Consider the following 12,500-nt stretch of genomic DNA (forward strand, 5'->3'; position numbering starts at 1 on the left):
AGACGGGGGGTTCTGAAATATTTAGCCAATGACGTGTCCATGTCGGGGGAGGAGGGGCAGGTGTTCTGAAATCTTCAGCCAATGACGTGTCCATGTTGGGGGGGGGGGGGGGGCTGGATTCTGAAATCTTCAGCCAATGAAAGATGCCTATATAAAGAAGTGGCATTGAAGTTTCAGCCAATCACAGATGTCATTATTTCTGCGTTTCCACAGCAACACCACAGAGGCGGGCGGGACCTACATCAAAAAGTGCTGTAAAGGATTCTGCATCGACATCCTGAAGAAGATCGCGAAGTACGTGAAGTTCACCTACGATCTCTACCTGGTTACCAACGGTAAACATGGGAAGAAGATCAACAACGTGTGGAACGGGATGGTGGGAGAGGTGAGTGACTAATTATAATATGTCATAATATCATACAGTTAGTTTACTCTGTCCTGTCTCATAGTTAAAACAACATGTGTGGAACGGGATGGTAGGAGAGGTGAGTGACTAATTATAATATGTCATAATATCATACAGTTAGTTTACTCTGTCCTGTCTCATAGTTAAAACAACATGTGTGGAACGGGATGGTGGGAGAGGTGAGTGACTAATTATAATATGTCATAATATCATACAGTTAGTTTACTCTGTCCTGTCTCATAGTTAAAACAACATGTGTGGAACGGGATGGTAGGAGAGGTGAGTGACTAATTATAATATGTTATAATATCATACAGTTAGTTTAGTCTGTCCTGTCTCATAGATAAAACAACATCGTAGTTTACACAGCTAATGGCTAAAGGCTAGTCTCAGCATTAAACTGTGGTATCATTTTACTGTGTTTAGCTAATGGCTAAAGGCTAGTCTCAGCAATATACTGTAGTATCATTTAACTGTGTTTAGCTAACGGCTAAAAGGCTAGTCTCAGCAATATACTGTAGTATCATTTAACTGTGTTCAGCTAACGGCTAAAGGCTAGTCTCAGCATTATACTGTAGTATCATTTACCTGTGTTCAGCTAACGGCTAAAGGCTAGTCTCAGCATTATACTGTAGTATCATTTACCTGTGTTCAGCTAACGGCTAAAGGCTAGTCTCAGCATTATACTGTAGTATCATTTAACTGTGTTTAGCTAATGGCTAAAGGCTAGTCTCAGCAATATACTGTAGTATCATTTAACTGTGTTTAGCTAATGGCTAAAGGCTAGTCTCAGCAATATACTGTAGTGTCATTTAACTGTGTTTAGCTAATGGCTAAAGGCTAGTCTCAGCAATATACTGTAGTATCATTTAACTGTGTTCAGCTAATGGCTAAAGGCTAGTCTAAGCAATATACTGTAGTATCATTTAACTGTGTTTAGCTAATGGCTAAAGGCTAGTCTCAGCATTATACTGTAGTATCATTTAACTGTGTTTAGCTAATGGCTAAAGGCTAGTCTCAGCAATATACTGTAGTATCATTTAACTGTGTTTAGCTAATGGCTAAAGGCTAGTCTCAGCAATATACTGTAGTATCATTTAACTGTGTTCAGCTAATGGCTAAAGGCTAGTCTCAGCAATATACTGTAGTATCATTTAACTGTGTTTAGCTAATGGCTAAAGGCTAGTCTCAGCAATATACTGTAGTATCATTTTACTGTGTTTAGCTAATGGCTAAAGGCTAGTCTCAGCAATATACTGTAGTATCATTTAACTGTGTTTAGCTAATGGCTAAAGGCTAGTCTCAGCATTATACTGTAGTATCATTTTACCTTGTTTAGCTTATGGCTAAAGGCTAGTCTCAGCATTATACTGTAGCATCATTTTACTGTGTTTAGCTAACGGCTAAAGTCTAGTCTCAGCAATATACTGTAGTATCATTTTACTGTGTTTAGCTAATGGCTAAAGGCTAGTCTCAGCAATATACTGTAGTATCATTTTACTGTGTTTAGCTAATGGCTAAAGGCTAGTCTCAGCAATATACTGTAGTATCATTTTACTGTGTTTAGCTAATGGCTAAAGGCTAGTCTCAGCAATATACTGTAGTATCATTTAACTGTGTTTAGCTAATGGCTAAAGGCTAGTCTAAGCAATATACTGTAGTATCATTTTACTGTGTTTAGCTAACGGCTAAAGGCTAGTCTCAGCATTATAATGTAGCATCATTTAACTGTGTTCAGCTAACGGCTAAAGGCTAGTCTCAGCATTATACTGTAGTATCATTTTACTGTGTTCAGCTAACGGCTAAAGGCTAGTCTCAGCGGCATAATATACAGCGATGAGATCCTACTGACGACATCAACAACAACACGCTAACACACTAGATTAAAGATTAACCCAGAACCTGTCTCTCCCTCCTTCCTCCATCTCTCTCCATCCCTCCTCCCTCTATCATTCCTTCTCTCCTTCCCTCCCCTCCATCCCTCCCTCTCCCTCTCTCCTCCCTCTCTCCTTCCCTCCCTCCTCCCTCTCTCCTTCCCTCTCTCCTCCCTCTCTCCTCCCTATCTCCTTCCCTCTCTCCTCCCTCTCTCCTTCTCTCTCCTTCCCTCCCTCGTCCCTCTCTCCTCCCTCTCTCCCTCCCTCTCCTCTCTCCCTCCTCCCTCTCTCCTTCCCTCCCTCCTCCCTCTCTCCTTCCCTCCTCCTCCCTCTCTTTCTCTTTCCCTCCTTCTCCCTCCCTCCCTCCCTCCCTCCCTCCCTCCCTCCCTCCCTCCCACCCTCCTCCCCTCCCTCCTCCCTCCCTCCCACCCTCCCTCACTCCCTCCTCCCTCTCTCCTTCCATCTCTCCTCCCTCTCTCCTCCGTATCTCCTTCCTCTCTCCTCCCTCTCTCCTCCCTCTCTCCTTCTCTCCTTCCCTCCCTCCTCCCCTCTCTCCTTCCCTCCCTCCTCCCTGTCTCCTTCCCTCTCTCCTCCCTCTCTCCTTCCCTCCCTCCTCCCTCTCTCCTTCCTTGCTTCCCTCCCTCCCTCTCTCCTTCCCTTCTCCTCCATCTCTCTCCTTCCCTCCCTCCTCCCTCCCTCCCTCCCTCTCTCTCCCTTTCCTCCCTCCCCTCCCTCCCTCCCTCCCTCCCTCCCTCCCTCCTTCCTTGCTTCCCTCCCTCCCTCCTCTCTCTCTCCTTTCCTCCCTCTCCTTCCCTCCCTCCCTCCCTCTCTCCCTCCCTCCCTCCCTCCCTCTCCTTCCCTACATTCCTCCCTCCCTCCCAGGTGGTCTATAAGAAAGCTGTCATGGCCGTCGGCTCTCTGACGATCAATGAGGAGCGTTCTGAGGTCATCGATTTCTCCGTCCCGTTCGTGGAAACTGGAATAAGTGTCATGGTCTCCCGTAGCAACGGAACCGTCTCCCCGTCCGCCTTTCTTGGTAACCCTCCCCGTGTTTTGAGGACATTTGTGTTGTCTGTCTGTGTGTGTGTCTGTGTTGTTTCACCACCTGACAGATTGTGTTTATCAACATTTTTTAAAAACAGAACTGTCCCTCTCATATTCTGTCAATACATGCTGCATCTGTTGGCTTCATTAAAACACACAGCACCACTAACAGGACTGATCTATACAGCACCACTAACAGGACTGATCTATACAGCACCACTAACAGGACTGATCTATACAGCACCACTAACAGGACTGATCTATACAGCACCACTAACAGGACTGATCTATACAGCACCACTAACAGGACTGGTCTATACAGCACCACTAACAGGACTGATCTATACAGCACCACTAACAGGACTGATCTATACAGCACCACTAACAGGACTGATCTATACAGCACCACTAACAGGACTGATCTATACAGCACCACTAACAGGACTGATCTATACAGCACCACTAACAGGACTGGTCTACACAGCACCACTAACAGGACTGATCTATACAGCACCACTAACAGGACTGGTCTATACAGCACCACTAACAGGACTGATCTATACAGCACCACTAACAGGACTGATCTATACAGCACCACTAACAGGACTGATCTATACAGCACCACTAACAGGACTGATCTATACAGCACCACTAACAGGACTGATCTATACAGCACCACTAACAGGACTGATCTAACAGGACAGGACTGATCTACACAGCACCACTAACAGGACTGATCTATACAGCACCACTAACAGGACTGATCTATACAGCACCACTAACAGGACTGATCTATACAGCACCACTAACAGGACTGATCTATACAGCACCACTAACAGGACTGATCTATACAGCACCACTAACAGGACTGATCTATACAGCACCACTAACAGGACTGGTCTATACAGCACCACTAACAGGACTGATCTATACAGCACCACTAACAGGACTGATCTATACAGCACCACTAACAGGACTGATCTATACAGCACCACTAACAGGACTGATCTATACAGCACCACTAACAGGATCTATACAGCACCACTAACAGGACTGGTCTACACAGCACCACTAACAGGACTGATCTATACAGCACCACTAACAGGACTGGTCTATACAGCACCACTAACAGGACTGATCTATACAGCACCACTAACAGGACTGATCTATACAGCACCACTAACAGGACTGATCTACACAGCACCACTAACAGGACTGATCTATACAGCACCACTAACAGGACTGATCTATACAGCACCACTAACAGGACTGATCTATACAGTAATGGACTGATCTACACAGCACCACTAACAGGACTGATCTATACAGCACCACTAACAGGACTGATCTATACAGCATCTAACAGGACTGGTCTATACAGCACCACTAAAGGACTGATCTATACAGCACCACTAACAGGACTGATCAATACAGGACCACTAACAGGACTGATCTATACAGCACCACTAACAGTATGGAGGAAGACAGGACTGATCTATACAGCACCACTAACAGGACTGATCTATACAGCACCACTAACAGGACTGATCTATACAGCACCACTAACAGTATGGAGGAAGACAGGACTGATCTATACAGCACCACTAACAAGACTGATCTATACAGCACCACTAACAGGACTGATCTATACAGCACCACTAACAGGACTGATCTATACAGCACCACTAACAGTATGGAGGAAGACAGGACTGATCTATACAGCACCACTAACAGGACTGATCTATACAGCACCACTAACAGGACTGATCTATACAGCACCACTAACAGTATGGAGGAAGACAGGACTGATCTATACAGCACCACTAACAGGACTGATCTATACAGCACCACTAACAGGACTGATCTATACAGCACCACTAACAGTACTGATCTATACAGCACCACTAACAGTACTGATCTATACAGCACCACTAACAGGACTGATCTATACAGCACCACTAACAGGACTGATCTATACAGCACCACTAACAGGACTGATCAATACAGCACCACTAACAGGACTGATCTATACAGCACCACTAACAGTATGGAGGAAGACAGGACTGATCTATACAGCACCACTAACAGGACTGATCTATACAGCACCACTAACAGGACTGATCTATACAGCACCACTAACAGGACTGGTCTATACAGCACCACTAACAGGACTGATCTATACAGCACCACTAACAGGACTGATCTATACAGCACCACTAACAGGACTGATCTATACAGCACCACTAACAGGACTGATCTATACAGCACCACTAACAGGACTGATCTATACAGCACCACTAACAGGACTGGTCTATACAGCACCACTAACAGGACTGATCTATACAGCACCACTAACATGACTGATCTATACAGCACCACTAACAGGACTGATCTATACAGCACCACTAACAGGACTGATCTATACAGCACCACTAACAGGACTGGTCTATACAGCACCACTAACAGGACTGATCTATACAGCACCACTAACAGGACTGATCAATACAGGACCACTAACAGGACTGATCTATACAGCACCACTAACAGTATGGAGGAAGACAGGACTGATCTATACAGCACCACTAACAGGACTGATCTATACAGCACCACTAACAGGACTGATCTATACAGCACCACTAACAGGACTGATCTATACAGCACCACTAACAGGACTGATCTATACAGCACCACTAACAGTATGGAGGAAGACAGGACTGATCTATACAGCACCACTAACAGGACTGATCTATACAGCACCACTAACAGGACTGATCTATACAGCACCACTAACAGTATGGAGGAAGACAGGACTGATCTATACAGCACCACTAACAGGACTGATCTATACAGCACCACTAACAGGACTGATCTATACAGCACCACTAACAGTACTGATCTATACAGCACCACTAACAGTACTGATCTATACAGCACCACTAACAGGACTGATCTATACAGCACCACTAACAGGACTGATCTATACAGCACCACTAACAGGACTGATCTATACAGCACCACTAACAGGACTGATCTATACAGCACCACTAACAGGACTGATCTATACAGCACCACTAACAGGAATGATCTATACAGCACCACTAACAGGACTGATCTATACAGCACCACTAACAGGACTGATCTATACAGCACCACTAACAGTACTGATCTATACAGCACCACTAACAGGACTGATCTATACAGCACCACTAACAGTACTGATCTATACAGCACCACTAACAGGACTGATCTATACAGCACCACTAACAGGACTGTCTATACAGCACCACTAACAGGACTGATCTATACAGCACCACTAACAGGACTGATCTATACAGCACCACTAACAGGACTGATCTATACAGCACCACTAACAGGACTGATCTATACAGCACCACTAACAGGACTGGTCTATACAGCACCACTAACAGGACTGATCTATACAGCACCACTAACAGGACTGATCTATACAGCACCACTAACAGGACTGATCTATACAGCACCACTAACAGGACTGATCTATACAGCACCACTAACAGGACTGATCTATACAGCACCACTAACAGGACTGATCTATACAGCACCACTAACAGGACTGATGTCTGTCTCTGTGTGTCTCTGTGTCTCTGTGTGTATCTAATCTGATGTGTGTCTCTGTGTGTATCTAATCTGATGTGTGTCTCTGTGTGTATCTAATCTGATGTGTGTCTCTGTGTGTCTCTGTGTGTATCTAATCTGATGTGTGTCTCTGTGTGTATCTAATCTGATGTGTGTCTCTGTGTGTCTCTGTGTGTATCTAATCTGATGTGTGTCTCTGTGTGTATCTAATCTGATGTGTGTCTCTGTGTGTCTCTGTGTGTATCTAATCTGATGTGTGTCTCTGTGTGTATCTAATCTGATGTGTGTCTCTGTGTGTCTCTGTGTGTATCTAATCTGATGTGTGTCTCTGTGTGTATCTAATCTGATGTGTGTCTCTGTGTCTCTGTGTGTATCTAATCTGATGTGTGTCTCTGTGTGTATCTAATCTGATGTGTGTATATGTTTGTGTGTGTATCTAATCTGATGTGTGTCTATGTTTGTGTGTGTATTCATGTCTCTTCTCTCTGTCTCTCTCTGTGTGTTTCAGAGCCGTTCAGTGCGACGGTGTGGATCATGATGTTTGTGATGCTGTTGTTGGTAACAGCGATGGCTGTGTTCATGTTTGAATACATCAGCCCTCTGGGCTTTAACAGGAACCTGGCACAGGGTAGAGGTAGGTACACACACACACACACACACGCGCACGCACGCACACACACACACACACACACACACACACACACACACACACACACTTTTAAGTCTGAATTTACCTTCTCCTTCCTTCCTTCCTTCCTTCCTTCCTTCCTTCCTTCCTTCCTTCCTTCCTTCCTTCCTTCCTTCCTTCCTTCCCTCCCTCCCTCCCTCCCCTCCCTCCCGCCCTCCCTGCCTCCCTCCCTGCCTCCCTCCCTCCCTCCCTGCCTCCCTCCCTCCCTCCCTGCCTCCCTCCCCCCTCCCTCCCTCCCCTGCCTCCCTCCCTCCCTCCCTGCCTCCCTTCCTGCCTCCCTCCCTGCCCCCTCCCCCCCCTCCCTCCCTCCCTCCCCCCTCCTCCCCTCCCTGCCTCCCTCTCTCCCTCCAGACCCCCACGGCCCATCGTTCACTATGGGTAAGGCGGTGTGGCTGCTGTGGGGTCTAGTGTTCAACAACTCTGTCCCGGTTCAGAACCCTAAAGGCACCACCAGTAAGTTCATAGTGTCGGTGTGGGCCTTCTTCGCCGTTATCTTCCTGGCCTCCTACACAGCCAACCTGGCTGCCTTCATGATCCAGGAGGAGTTTGTAGACCAGGTCACGGGACTGTCTGACAACAAGGTAATGTTTTACTGTTTATACTCTCAGCATGTTAAAGATTGATAGTTATAATAACATTGATTTGATAAATAAAAAAATTTAAAATAGTTTTTTTAATGTACGATGTTGCAGTCCCATTGAGAATTTCGCTGGAGCGAATAATCACTTCTGGTGACCTTAAGAACTCGTGTTAGCTCCCTAGAGCTGATGCCCCCCCCCCCTACACAAAGGGGGCTTTAGCTCAGAGAGCTAACACTATCTTGAGCTACACCGATTCCCTGTGTTGAATACGCTGTCGCTGTCGATATACATGGCCCGGAGTCTAGAGATAGAGATAGAGGCAGGGCCTAGAAATAGGGTTTTTAGTAGATCGTGTGTTCACCTAGATGTTTACGTTTACATTCTATGTCTGTATGTTCTGTGCTGCCTTCACGTCCTCACGGAACGATCGGAAATGCACAATTTCAGTCGGAACTACAAAACGGGGAAACTAGAGTTACAATCTTGTAACCCCTCGGATTCCCGTCGGAATGTTTCCGAGATTCCGAGATTCCGCAGAGCGCGTGAAGCTAGCATAGAGGCTAGGGAATCACAGCATAGTCACCTACTTTATGTCAGCTTCAGTTCTATTGTCCCATAGACTTAAATAGACAGCTCTAGTGTTCCCGAAGACTGTTTTTAGCATGGGCCCTCTATCTACCTCTATGGACCTACTGTCCCATAAACATAGATAGATAGCACTAATGCCATGAAGCCTGTTTTAGCATGGGCCCTCTATCTACCTCTATGGACCTACTCTCCCATAGACTTTGATAGACAACTCTAGTGCCCCAAAAACGTGTTTTACCATGGGCCTTCTATTGACCTCTATGGACATACTGTCCCATAGACTTTGATAGACAACTCTAGTGCCCCCAAAAATGTGTTTTAGCATGGGCCTTCTATCGACCTCTATGGACATACTGTCCCATAGACTTTGATAGACAACTTTAGTGCCCCCAAAAACGTGTTTTAGCATGGGCCTTCTATGGACATAGTGTCCGCATAGACTTTGATAGGCAACTCTAGTGCCCCAAAAACGTGTTTTAGCATGGGCCTTCTATGGACATACTGTCCCATAGACTTTGATAGACAACTCTAGTGCCCCCAAAAACGTGGTTTTAGCATGGGCCTTCTATCTACCTCTATGGACATACTGTCCCATAGACTTTGATAGACAACTCTAGTGCCCCAAAAACGTGGTTTTAGCATGGGCCTTCTATCTACCTCTATGGACATACTGTCCCATAGACTTTGATAGACAACTCTAGTGCCCCCAAAAACGTGGTTTTAGCATGGGCCTTCTATCTACCTCTATGGACATACTGTCCCATAGACTTTGATAGACAACTCTAGTGCCCCCAAAAACGTTTTAGCGTGGGCCTTCTATCTACCTCTATTGATCTGTTGTCCCATAGACTATGATAGACAACTCTAGTGCCCCCAAAAACGTGTTTTAGCATGGGCCTTCTATGGACATACTGTCCCATAGACTTTGATAGACAACTCTAGTGCCCCCAAAAACGTGTTTTAGCATGGGCCTTCTATCTACCTCTATGGACATACTGTCCCATAGACTTTGATAGACAACTCTAGTACCCCCAAAAACGTGTTTTAGCATGGGCCTTCTATCTACCTCTATGGACATACTGTCCCATAGACTTTGATAGACAACTCTAGTACCCCCAAAAACGTGGTTTTAGCATGGGTCTTCTATCTACCTCTATGGATGTGTTGTCCTCATCCTGTCTCCATTAACATCTAATGTCCTGTTTTTGTTTGTGTCCTTAAGTCATCTACAGGTACGTATTTATCACCATTTATCAGGCTATTACAGAGGCCTGGAGTTGTTTCCTGGGTGGGGGAAAACTCCCGGGGACGTAATAATAATAATGATTGTTTACGACCGGTGAATGCCACGACCATTGTAACCGTATGTAACGAAGCTCTCGAGGCGTTGTGGACCCCGTGCTGACCAATAGAAGTGAAAAGGTCCATCTACTGTGCGGCCTGCTCGGGGCCCGGGACACACCTACACTACACTGGGATGTAGAGCTGGACTGCAGGATGGAAACACACACACACAGACACACACTACACTGGGATGTAGAGCTGGACTGCAGGATGGAAACACACACACACACAGACACACACTACACTGGGATGTAGAGCTGGACTGCAGGATGGAAACACACACACACACAGACACACACTACACTGGGATGTAGAGCTGGACTGCAGGATGGAAACACACACACACAGACACACACTACACTGGGATGTAGAGCTGGACTGCAGGATGGAAACACACACACACAGACACACACTACACTGGGATGTAGAGCTGGACTGCAGGATGGAAACACACACACACACAGACACACTACACTGGGATGTAGAGCTGGACTGCAGGATGGAAACACACACACACACAGACACACACTACACTGGGATGTAGAGCTGGACTGCAGGATGGAAACACACACACACAGACACACACTACACTGGGATGTAGAGCTGGACTGCAGGATGGAAACACACACACACAGACACACACTACACTGGGATGTAGAGCTGGACTGCAGGATGGAAACACACACACACACAGACACCTACACTACACTGGGATGTAGAGCTGGACTGCAGGATGGAAACACACACACACAGACACACACTACACTGGGATGTAGAGCTGGACTGCAGGATGGAAACACACACACACACAGACACACACTACACTGGGATGTAGAGCTGGACTGCAGGATGGAAACACACACACACAGACACACACTACACTGGGATGTAGAGCTGGACTGCAGGATGGAAACACACACACACAGACACACACTACACTGGGATGTAGAGCTGGACTGCAGGATGGAAACACACACACACAGACACACACTACACTGGGATGTAGAGCTGGACTGCAGGATGGAAACACACACACACAGACACACACTACACTGGGATGTAGAGCTGGACTGCAGGATGGAAACACACACACACAGACACACACTACACTGGGATGTAGAGCTGGACTGCAGGATGGAAACACACACACAGACACACACTACACTGGGATGTAGAGCTGGACTGCAGGAGACTCACAAACACACACACACACACACAGACACACTACACTGGGATGTAGAGCTGGACTGCAGGATGGAAACACACACACACAGACACCTACACTACACTGGGATGTAGAGCTGGACTTCAGGATGGAAACACACACACACACAGACACACACTACACTGGGATGTAGAGCTGGACTGCAGGATGGAAACACACACACACAGACACACACTACACTGGGATGTAGAGCTGGACTGCAGGATGGAAACACACACACACAGACACACACTACACTGGGATGTAGAGCTGGACTGCAGGATGGAAACACACACACACACACACACACACACACCCACACAGTGGGCTAAGGAAGTTTAAACTCCCCCACAGAACCTTGACAGTATAGCTCCAGTTTATGATCCTCTAGCAGCGGTAGAATCCTATCCACGACACAGCTGATTGGCCAGCGTTACCGAGTGTTGATTTGTCAGTGCCACATTTCTGGTGTTTCTCTCTTGGACTCATTGGAGACAAGAAGGTTGATTCACATTTTCCTCATCAAAGCCAGTTCTTCTGCTTTTTAAAAAGGATTCTCCTCTAATTTGAGACTGATTTTGACCTGGGACACGAGCTGGGTGCAGTTAATTATCAGGTAGAGCAGAAAACCAGCAGGACTCTGTACTTATAATAATATTAATAATGATCAGGTAGAGCAGAAAACCAGCAGGACTCTGTACTTATAATAATATTAATAATGATTAGGTAGAGCAGAAAACCAGCAGTACTCTCTACTTATAATAGTATTAATAATGATTAGGTAGAGCAGAAAACCAGCAGGACTCTGTACTTATAATAATATTAATAATGATTAGGTAGAGCAGAAAACCAGCAGTACTCTGTACCGTAGGAACCCTCATCCCGTTTTAATTCCGCTTTGAGCCGGTGATAACGCCACTTTGTTTTATAGTGGAGTCGGTACGCAGTCGCCCTCCCTAAAACAATAAAATAAATTGCCCCGGCCCAAGTCAAGCACTGGCTACCTGCGACAGGACGTAAGGAGCTGCTATCCGTCACCGTGGGAACGACGTGTGATCGGTTCTGATCAGACGTATTGTATCAGTATTGATTTGATTCTGTGTTGTTTGTGTTACCAGTATGTTGACGTAGAATGATGTTTTATATTTTGACTCTG

At 46.0% G+C, this 12,500-nt stretch overlaps 1 pseudogene; it reads left to right on the plus strand.

The window, feature by feature from the left end:
* Positions 1 to 12,500, plus strand: part of LOC115123859 (glutamate receptor ionotropic, NMDA 2A-like) — a 100,042-nt pseudogene that overhangs the window by 66,218 nt on the left and 21,324 nt on the right.

Source organism: Oncorhynchus nerka, unplaced genomic scaffold (assembly GCF_034236695.1).
Source record: "Oncorhynchus nerka isolate Pitt River unplaced genomic scaffold, Oner_Uvic_2.0 unplaced_scaffold_933, whole genome shotgun sequence".
NCBI lineage: Eukaryota > Metazoa > Chordata > Actinopteri > Salmoniformes > Salmonidae > Oncorhynchus > Oncorhynchus nerka.